The 10,468-nt window shown below is 41.3% G+C and overlaps 1 long non-coding RNA gene across 1 annotated transcript in view; it reads right to left on the reverse strand.

The window, feature by feature from the left end:
- Positions 1-2,183: 2,183 nt before the first annotated feature.
- The window catches only part of LOC106518744 (uncharacterized), a 15,679-nt gene continuing 7,394 nt past the window's right edge, over positions 2,184-10,468 (reverse strand). The window contains exons 2-3 of the long non-coding RNA XR_001310357.1: positions 7,510-7,578; positions 2,184-3,144 (exon numbers count right to left, since the gene is read on the reverse strand). This is a non-coding gene — a long non-coding RNA (uncharacterized LOC106518744). The remainder of the gene's footprint in view (positions 3,145-7,509; positions 7,579-10,468) is intronic.

Raw genomic sequence — 10,468 nt, forward strand, 5'->3', positions numbered from 1 at the left:
CCCCCCACCACCACCACCACCTTCCTGGTACTGAGGGACTGGAGAAGAGGGGAAAGTGTGACACAGGATGAGGAAAAGATGCTCAGATAGGTGACAGGAGGGGGGAAACCCTCCGAGTACATTTGAATAATTCCTCCCCGACAAGGCAAACMAAAGTGATCACTGCTGCAACACACTGACAACATGGAGTGTTACCAAGTGTTGGGACCATTTAACATGACTCAGCAGCTGAAGCATTTGAAGTTAAAAAAAAACAAGACGATGAAAATCTGAACTGAATCAGAGGTTTGTAAACATGACTCGATCTGCTCGCACTAATTAAATTGTAAAGCAAATATCCTCGTTCAGGTGCCTCTGCCTGAAGGTGTTGACAGAACTCTGCCTTTGTCTGCTCCTGACACACGTTTAATTAGGATAATTGTAACAAATGAAAGCTATTAGGGAGTCATTCAGCTCACCTCTGCAGGTTTTAACGGGAAGAGAAGGAAAGCTCAGGAAGGGAGGTGTGTGTGTGTGTGTGTGGGGGGGGGGGGGTGACGGGTCGAGGGGAAATTCCTCCTCCAGTGTCATTGTCATGGTCATTGTTGAGGCGACAGGTCTGTAGGGTGCTCCTCTGCCAGGGTGTCCCCCCATCTCCTCTCCCTCTCTTCTCCCCCCCGTGCAGCCCGGCTGCCGTCGTGTGGGGTTCACCCCCACCTCCATTGCCATTCCTCATCGAGCCCCCCACCCACTCCCCTCCTACAGCTCTTCTGGCTCCTGGGAGAGAGTGAAGAGAGAGAGGGAGGGAGCAGTGGGCTTCCAGGGRGGTTGGGGCGATGGCCGAGGCCTGAGGAGGAGGAAGGAGGTGCTGTGTTGGAATTCTGGGAGACAGAAGTGTGAGGCTTGTGGGCTCAGCTGCACCTCTCTGTTCTTGCATTCTGAACCTTTACACGAATAAAAACTCCACATCTTTGTGCTGAAAAGAGAGAGAGAGAGAGAGAGAGAGAGAAGAACACACAATAGCTCGGCTTGTTCGTGAGGCGCACAATGGCACGCTTTCGGAGAACAATAGCCGAATTATCCACCGAACGATTGTTTGCATTTTTTTGTCTGATCTGAGGCAGAAATGATTTCCTGCAGGATGGGGAGGTTGTTTTCCAGCAGGCTTCGCCTGAACGTGACCCAGAGTTCAGATTTAGCTCCTCTTCGCTTTAAACGCTACACTAATGATGAGTGACGCAGGCCCTTATCCTGAGAGCCCTCTCCTCCATTTGCTCCTCTCACCCCCTCCACCTCCAGGGAATGGCTTATTTGCCTGTTTTTAATTGCATGTTAATTTACATGTGAGGCTGGATTTCCACATGAAGCGCCGACTTCTCCCTATTTTAACCATAAAGGAGACARATCATGCTTTCAAATCCTTCTTTTTCACATTTAAACCATTCAGCTGGGGTCTTAAAGTGGAACTGTAATGCTTTGGTCTAAATCCCTCCTTAATGCAACTCCACACCCCCCCTCCCTTTTGTTCTCAGATCAACTCATTTTGAGGCTGTCTCTTTAAATACAAACAGGAGCTTTGCACACCGCCCCCACTCCAGCTTCCAGAGCGGTTTATTTTAGTTTGATAGACTTACGCCTTTACGACTATATAGCAGCGCAGAAACGTTTTATGTACAAATTAATTAAAAGACGTCAACAACAGAAGACTTGTCCATCCAGCCTTACATGTCAAGTAGTACAGATTGTCTGTAAATTACACAGATTTTTTCCCAATTTTGCAGGTATACAGATGTATAAGACAATCACAGATTTGTTTCAAAATTCAAAATCATTTTCTTACAACATGCTCTGCTGCTAAAAATTAGTTCTCCACTTTTCCCCGTCCTCCTTTCCCTGCTGCAGATGCTATCTCTCTGCATTACGTTTCTATTGTGTGTCAGTAATGCAGATTTTTTGTGGAAATTACAGATTTTTGTGGGTCAAGATACAGCTGACCATCCGAAGAGGTGTTCCAGCCTTACGTATTGGAGCCAGAGTCTGACCCAGAGCCAGAGGAGAATGAAGGCGATCAAATTGTAGTTAAGTCTAGACCTTATTTGGCAGTTCTGTCACAAATACTGTGACGTTATAGTTCAAAAAATGTTACAAAAAATAGAGAAAATTGAACGGATTGAAAAATATGACCTAAACAGAAAGCATCAACTTTTCTGCACGGCTCCAAGCACACAACAAAATGTATTTAATGGCTAAAAACTTGTCCCCTTTAAACTGTAGATTCTGCAAGAGGAAGAGCAGACAGCAGGTTCCTGTTTATAGGGGGTCAACATGGGGTCAGGGACAATCAAGTGTCTGAGTCAGATAAAAACAACACATGGAGGCCAAAAACAGACAGGGTGGTGTAGATGAAGCTGCCAACGTTGCATCAAAATGTAATAAGAGGGTGAGTGGACAGACAAGTTTAATGTTCTCCACTATCTATATGGAAATTCAGCCATGCAGGCGTTCARATGCAGCTGCTTCTTCTTCTTCTTTTTCTTCCATAATTCATTTGGGGCTTTGATTGGCTGCAAGAGGAGCAGAGGGGGAAAAAGGAGATGAGAGATAAAGCGAGTAACGGGGGTTTAAGATTTGTATTCAGTTTAGGGAGATAATCAGCCCCACCACGAAGCATTTTTCTGCCTTCCACAGCAGTTTTAAATCTCAACATAAACAAAGACTTTTCTGCTCCTTTCAGGCTTTGTGTCCCCATTCAGACACGAACACGGGCGCCTCTTCATTTCCAGCTGTTCCTCCATCTTCGAAGCTCCTCCACCTTCCCAGCAAACTTCTCCAACAATCCTCCACACTCCTGCTGCACATAATCACCTCTCTCACTCCCACCCCGATCGCCTCAGGGAAGCCCCCCCGTGAGGACTCGCGAAGTGTGTGTGTGTTCCTGTCAGTCAGCGCCCTGCCACCGGCGAGCGCGTGCAGCAGACATCATACTCTCAACACAGGAACTCGGCGTGTGTGTCACAGGTAGTGCAGCTCGCCACATCAGAGCCAGGAAGGCCTCTTCCTGAGCACAGACAGCTCTTTGTCTGCTGCAGGTCCTGCTGGTGTCCCCTCGTTTTACTGCTGTCCGGCTCGGGCTGAACTGTCCTCGCACGACAAATGCATCAATTTCTAGAAAGGACAGGTGGATGATTAGGACATGTGAGCTCAAACTMGGAGAAACAGCACAAACATGCTGTTTTCTCTTAAAATCCACAAAAGGATCCAGATTTTGGGACTGATTTACATCCTTTTCTTAGAATAAGTAAACAACTGACACGTGTAATGTTTTTATCTCTAAGGCTCCCTTCAGAACATCAGTAACAAAGTGCTTTACAGCACAATAAAAGGCCAAAGTATTAAAAGAAAATGGCAGGCGACTATGAAAAAAATGCTCAAAAACACAAAAAATGTCTGCTTTTAAACAAGAAAGTTTACTGAAATACAAGCTTTGAGTTATAAGGCTTCGTCTCTGTGAACTCCAGGGGCAAAAAATGAAATGTGAGAAGATTACTCACATTCAGGAGCTAAAATATTCAGTGCCATATAATCACTAAATAAATCATTTTTTCTTGGTTTCAATATTTTAAAAAAATTCTTTTTGTTCCAACAAACTCATCCGTATACGTTAGTCAAATGAAAACCAAGGTCAGTGTGAGTAACTCTGTCTCCATACAGCTGAATTATTTATCCAGTTACAACATTTCACCCTAATTAGCCTCCGGAGACGAGAGTGTGCATGAATTTGTAACGTTTTAATTAAACTTCCTGTTAACAGATCTCACATTTAGAAGCTTAAAGATCTTTTTTTATTTTCTCCTTCAATCAGTCGGTGACTCACATGAAGTAAAAAAAATGCTGACTTTATGTTTGTGTTACAGTTTTTTCCCCTTAAAAGCGAAGCTTCTGAAACGTCTGCATTACATTTTTAAAGATTAACGACTTAATTAAACACAGGGTTTTATTTACAAAAAACTTCTCCCTAAAAACCACCATCAGATTCAGTCAGTCTACATGTGTGTCTGAACAATGTTGGGCTTCTTTTTTTTTCTTTTTTTTTTTTTTTTTGAGAGAGAGAGAATTGTGAAATAGTTTCCTGTCACCAGATCAGAATGGAATTTGAGAAACTCCTCCTCTGCTCTTTCTCTAACTGTAAATTTGAAAGTAAACAACCATGAGGTGGTGAAGTTATCAAACTGGTCAAAAATCAGCCAACATTGTTCTGTTTCCTGCAGATCAGCTGCTACATCTGTTTCAGCCATGAACGTTTTTATTCAATTTATCAACTCTGGAGTCATTTTTGCAAATATATAATTTGGTGCAAATGTTTCCAACGAAGAGTTTCTGCACATGGTTTGCAAGAGTTTTGAAATAATCTAGTGTCTGTGCTGCTGTAAATGTAATAACAGATGGGAAAAATTTTGTAGTTTAGCTAAAGTTCATGCAGCATAACAAAAGTGAGTTTTTTTTTAAATAAAAATACACATAAGTCATTTATCTAAGTCTGATTTGAGCCTTCTATCAGATTTGGCTGAACTTCAAAAAGCTTTTTTGGCAAAACAAGGACTATATTTCTACATCCACTCCAATAAAGTTGCATTAAGGATGGATTTCTTCTCAAAGATGTAAGATGAGAAAAGTGACGGCAATAACTCATCCAGCTGACTTATAAAAGAAAAAAAAGCAAACAAACACTAATATTTAACAGTTGAGAATGAACTTTGGTCAGAGGAACATGTGATGATTTGTGAATTATCCAAAAAAAAAAAAGTTAAAAAAAAAGAAAATGGTCAAGTATATTTTCATAATTTCCTTGCGAAAAAAATAACTTTCACATTTTAAATGTCGCCATCCAGGCGCCTGAGCCTCAGATTTCTTCCTAAAGACAAATCCCTCAGGGTCTGCAGAAAATCCTGATTCAGCAAATCTGAGGCTAATTCACCGGCGCCTTCTTTGTGAGGCGAAAAGATGCACAAAGATGGTCCCCCCAACGCTGAGGGGATCCCGTGTGTTCCCATTCGACATGGTTCCTCTGTGATATATCTCTCTCTTGTCTTTGTGTGATGGTTATTTAAAGGGAGGCCGATGGATTTTTCTCCTCCTCACAACATAATGGCAAATCAATAACACAAGCCCGAGAAGGAGAGTGGGTCTTTTATAGAGCAGCCTGAAGGATGGGGGGGCTAAATTGAAGTGGAGTTCTAGAAATAAATGGGTTATCAAAGTAAAATGCTTTAAACCTTCCTGTCCTTGAGGAGTTTGCTGTTTGTTCATGAAATCCAGACTTTTAAAGCAGAACTTAAAGGAGCAGGTCAGAACTGTTGGAGGGAGATTCTAACAATTAATATTTAGTTTAAGAACACACTGTCCAGTTATTATATCATTTTTAGAGGTGGTAAATTTGGTTCACATTATGGACTAAGTTTAATCTGAATTACTCCCTATACCATGCAAGTCAGACTCATCTGCAGTGTTTCCAGGGATTCAGCTTTTTAATTTTAATTTTAATTTTTTATTTATTTTTTGATGAGTTCATAAACTCTCAGACTTGGTGGAAGTATGCCAGAGGACATGACGAATCTTTTAGGCCTCATGCTCACGAGTCCTGATTCAGTTATGATTATTAACCTGGGTAAGCCAGTGACCAACCAGTTCTGATTGATCGCCTTGTGAAGCAAAGGCTCATGGGAGTTTTAAACTACTAGCATGTTATCACCAGCATGATTATATTAGTTATTTTGACAAAAAATATTAAGATGTATCAGCTGGAAATCACACAGACTGGACCAGAAGTGCTACAGCTAGCTGCTGCTTCTGCTAGTCACATAAATTCTATGTACATATTTGCTACGCTCACTAAGGTGTAAAGATAGTGGTGTTACGATACTGAAATATGAGATCAGACTGTTTGCTTGTCAYTCTGATCCGAATTAAACTCCATTTGTATAAACAGATGTTGAGTTTTCTGTATTAAATGTTCCTTCCTCACTTCAGAAGCTCTGAACTCGTGCTTTAATGGTTTTCGGCCCTTCAGCGGTGTGTGTTCAGGTCACTTCTTATCTGACAATCTGACTGAGTCTACACACACAAGAGGTTTCTGTAGTGTTTGCACACTCACTTGTGTTTTTCTTTTTTTTTTTTTCCCACCAAAGCAAGGCGTCTCAGCCCAGAAGTCAACAAGTGGGAAGATTTCCACAGCCAGATTCAAGTGTGTGTGTGTGTGTAGGGGTAGAAAGGAGGAAGGCGGTTGTTATCATGACTTATGGATTGGACAGCAGTTTCCTACTGGGCAGAAAAGACAGAAGTGGTCACACAAAGGAATGCTGCTGTTTGTGTTTAAAGCACAGGGTTTTTCTGAAGATGACAATATAGGTAAAAGAAAAAGAAAAGACAAACAAAGGGGGAAATGATTCTCCCAAACCACCAGCCATGAAGGAAAAGAGGAAGCTGTCAAATGACAAGTCGCTTTGAGGTCCTCTCTGTGTTTACACTTTCCCCTCTGCGTCCTCCATCGTCTTTATCTCRGACACAGCTTCACCGTCCCTCAGTGACTCACCACACTCTGAGGTGAACTTGGCTTTGCAGGAGGAGGAGGYGGAGGGATCGACAGCAAATCCTGCTTAATCATTCCCGCCAGCACTGCTGCTGATAGCCTTTGGGCATGAATGAAGGATGGGTGGGAAATAAGGGAGTTACGCTACGTTTCCAGATATGATGACAGCTGTAGTAACAGTTCAGCTCTACCCACACTCCCACAGTGACAAAGAGGTGGTTGTCTCCCTTGTGTACCAAAGTTGAAGAGCCCTTGTCGTGGTGGAAAAAAACAAAACACTAGGTCATGGCTGTGGCTTGTTTTAAAGAGCCTCTTTTGTCTTCCTGCAGCCTGAGAAGCCCCTAACAAGCTGATCCCTTTCACAGCAGTGTGGACACGATCAGAACAAACCTAATGAACCTGTTTCTGCTGACCTGAATAGTAGAAAAGCATTTCTGAACACGGAGCTGAAAATAAACTCAGTTGTTGTCTGTACACAAACAAACACGGTGACATACACACCAACACACGGAGCATTGATACAGCTGTCGTTCCTCTTCACTGTTTAATGCTGACAAAATAAAATCCCAAAAACAATCCTCTAAAGTTATGAGATTTTGATAAATTGAGTGAGAACACTTCAGAAACATTTAGATATTTTACGGGTTTTACAAAAACACAGTTTTGTTTGTTCGAGTTTTATAGATTTTATCAAAGAAAGTTCATTGTGGTGATGTGGTGTCCTAAAGCTTAACTCTGAAAAAATAAAAATAAAAATAGAAACAGTGAAGCTCTGCAAAGTTGTGTCTTTTTTCATAGAACCTAACTATAGTTTACAGTTATCCCCGTGATATTACAAAAAAACAGAAACACAGTACAGTTAAGAACATTGTGCTTTTTTGTGAGTTTTTAAGTTAAATTTTAATGCATAATATAATTTACTAATTTTGTAACATAAACATTACCATAAATTCAGCTCCATGATGAAGGCCCTGTGCACACGCTCCACCCAACAGCATTTCAAGTAGGGATTTCTGCAGTAAAAAGGAGGGGTTTCTTGTCTATAAGGGGCGGAGTCTGTCCCAACCGTGATTGGCGGAGTTCTTTGGTGTGGGTGGAGRTTGTCCTAATGAGGTTCTTGGGCAGGCAGAGTTTGGTTAAAACAGTAATTGGTCAGACTGACTTGCCATGTGGGGCAAATTTATTGTGATCGGGTAAATACGATTAATTGACCATCTYCAATTTAAAACAGAACGATAGCTACGTTTACATGGACATAAGTAATCAGATTAAATGTCCGTTCYGAATAAAAATGCGTCATGTTAAACAGCTTGTTCYGATTATTCRGATCCGATTGAGCTCGATCCGAATGAATTTTTAATCRGAATGAGAGGMGTGGRTRATGCCGATTGATAATCGGAATGATGTGCYTGTAAYCACCTTAATCGGATCATCTTATTCTGATTGTAGAAAACAAACCTGTGTTCACATGTCTTCTGACTTTCATTCACCRGGTTCTGCTCTTTAGAGGAGGCAGGACATCGCTCCAGCTGRGCAGCACCYTGCAGAACTTTTCCTCCTCGCTCTCTTAWCAGATGAAAAAGGAGACAAACAGCAGACGTTGCTTCGCAAAAAATAAAAATAAAAACACGTKTTYCTTCATCTGCAGCTCAACCGAGGAGTAACGYCGTCTCTACCYTTATTAAAAGCTGACACAGGTCCGTCCTGAGCGCACAGAGGAGCMTTGTTTARGTTTGTAARASGGAAGTAGAGCTGAACGTTTACAACACTGTGCATGTCCGGACTTTTATTCTGAATAAAAGTCCGGTGCATGTGAACACTTTTCATGATCGGATTGTGTCCATGTAAACAGTACATTTGGATTATTTAATCCGAATACAATTCAATACAATCAAAAAAAATTGTGCATGTAAACATAGCTACTGTCTCAAACAAAAGTTATTGTGAACATGTAAACATAATTTATTGACTAATGCCTTCCTGTCTTGAGTTGTGACTAACATTAATTCAGACTTTAAAAAATAGTGATATTTTTCCAGGTGYGTTAAGGCTGTTTTGACCAAGGCTAACTGTGACCCATCTCTCCACACGTATGGCATTCATATTTTTACACCTTCCTGTCTCAAGTTATGACAAAAATAAATAATGAAAGTTATAGGTGCTCTCTGTTACATGTCTCCCTAGCTCAGGGGTCTCCGACCAGTAGCTCTTGAGCTACCTGTAGCTRCTGGGCTCATTTAAAGTAGCTCTTCAGTGCTCATGAAAAATTAGGAGAAGCAAAACTTAATCTGTCACTGGCCAAACAAACTTTCATTTATCCCCAATCAGWCTATAGATGTTCCTTCCCCTTGGCTGTCAAACAGTTTAGGGCTCAGTATGGTCGACGCACAGTTACGTGGCTGTTCGGCATTCATTTTCACACACACATTTTGTAGACCCTTGAGACAAACTGTGCCAAACTCCTGAGAAACCCCTCCTGCTGCAGTATGTCACTGCAGTGGGTCTCTTCCCGCTGGGAAAAAATGCGGGAAAAAAATCAACCAACGTTATTTGTGCACAAATCTGTTGCAGTTAAACCCTAAGTTATTCATGTAAAATACAATATAACATGAATGGATAATCACAAAAAGTACATTTATGTAAATATTGTGTTCTTTGTAATAGTTTCATGTGAATTGAAGACATAGTTTTTTGTGCAAAACAAGCTTATTCCAGTGGTTTAAGTTTAAAATTAAATGTTGCAAAAAGTAGCTCTCACAATTTCTCGGAGACCCCTACCCTAGCTGAACAGTGTTCATCCAACTGGCTTCTTCAAAACCCACCCAAAACAGTCAATCTGACCAATCACATGTTGAACAAACGCCCACAACAGTCCAACAGACCAGTCGTGTCTTGGACGAACAACTCCCACACAACAAGAAACTCCCATTTAGTGACTGCAGAGACCCCTTCTCCAMTYTTTTCACRTTCTAACAGTTTACTGTACAGTACCATGTGGTATTTGTTTGGTTCTTACTGCATTACGATGCTACCCCAACAGTGCTGTAGACCTTTTCTAGACTGCATGTAATATTCATGTTTTTTTACGACTAAGAACGTAATCCCTGCGAAAATCTGGGCTTTACTGTATTTGTGTCTAAATAAATGGTTAGAAAATGTATAAAAAGTTTGTTGGAAATTTACCCAAGTCCTACACTTTCTTCTCATAGAAGAAAAAACATTTATTTACATGAAATTTTGTTGAGTAATTTCTAAGAATGACTAGTCATCTTGTTGTGAAACTCCTTAATTCACAGCAAACAGCTCCGCCTGTTTTGCTTCTTGAATCAAAAATGTCACTCTGTAAGAGATTATTTTTCCCCCACAGAAAAACAACTAAAAGTTGCATTTCCTGTTGTGGATATGAATGCAAACATTATTCATTCTCTGTTCATTTTGGTCGGGGCCACAAAGAGCTCCTGCAGAGGGATAAAAGAGCTGCATGTGGCCCCGCAGCTTTGTTAATAAAACAGTCGGTCCTATAAATGAATCCGAGACGAAAGCTGCTGCGTGTTTCAGGCAAGAAGCCATGTTGGCAGCTTTTACATTTAGTCTAGTTTGAAAAGAAAAAGACTGTTTTACTTTAGTGTACCGCAGTTCTCAGCTTCACACCTCTGCACAGAATCCCACACACACACCAAGAGTGCATAAAGTATGTGTGCACAATCAGAAGTGCACACATACACACACACACACACACACACACACACAGAAGCTCACTGCTGGTAAAAGTGAATTATGGAAGATATCACAGTCTGGGTTTTTTGGGGGTTGGGTGGTGGGGGGGTTGTCTCCTCTCTCCAGCAGTTTCACACACACACACACACACACACACACACACACACACACACACACACACACACA

Source organism: Austrofundulus limnaeus, unplaced genomic scaffold (assembly GCF_001266775.1).
Source record: "Austrofundulus limnaeus strain Quisiro unplaced genomic scaffold, Austrofundulus_limnaeus-1.0 Scaffold65, whole genome shotgun sequence".
Classification (NCBI taxonomy): Eukaryota; Metazoa; Chordata; class Actinopteri; order Cyprinodontiformes; family Rivulidae; genus Austrofundulus; species Austrofundulus limnaeus.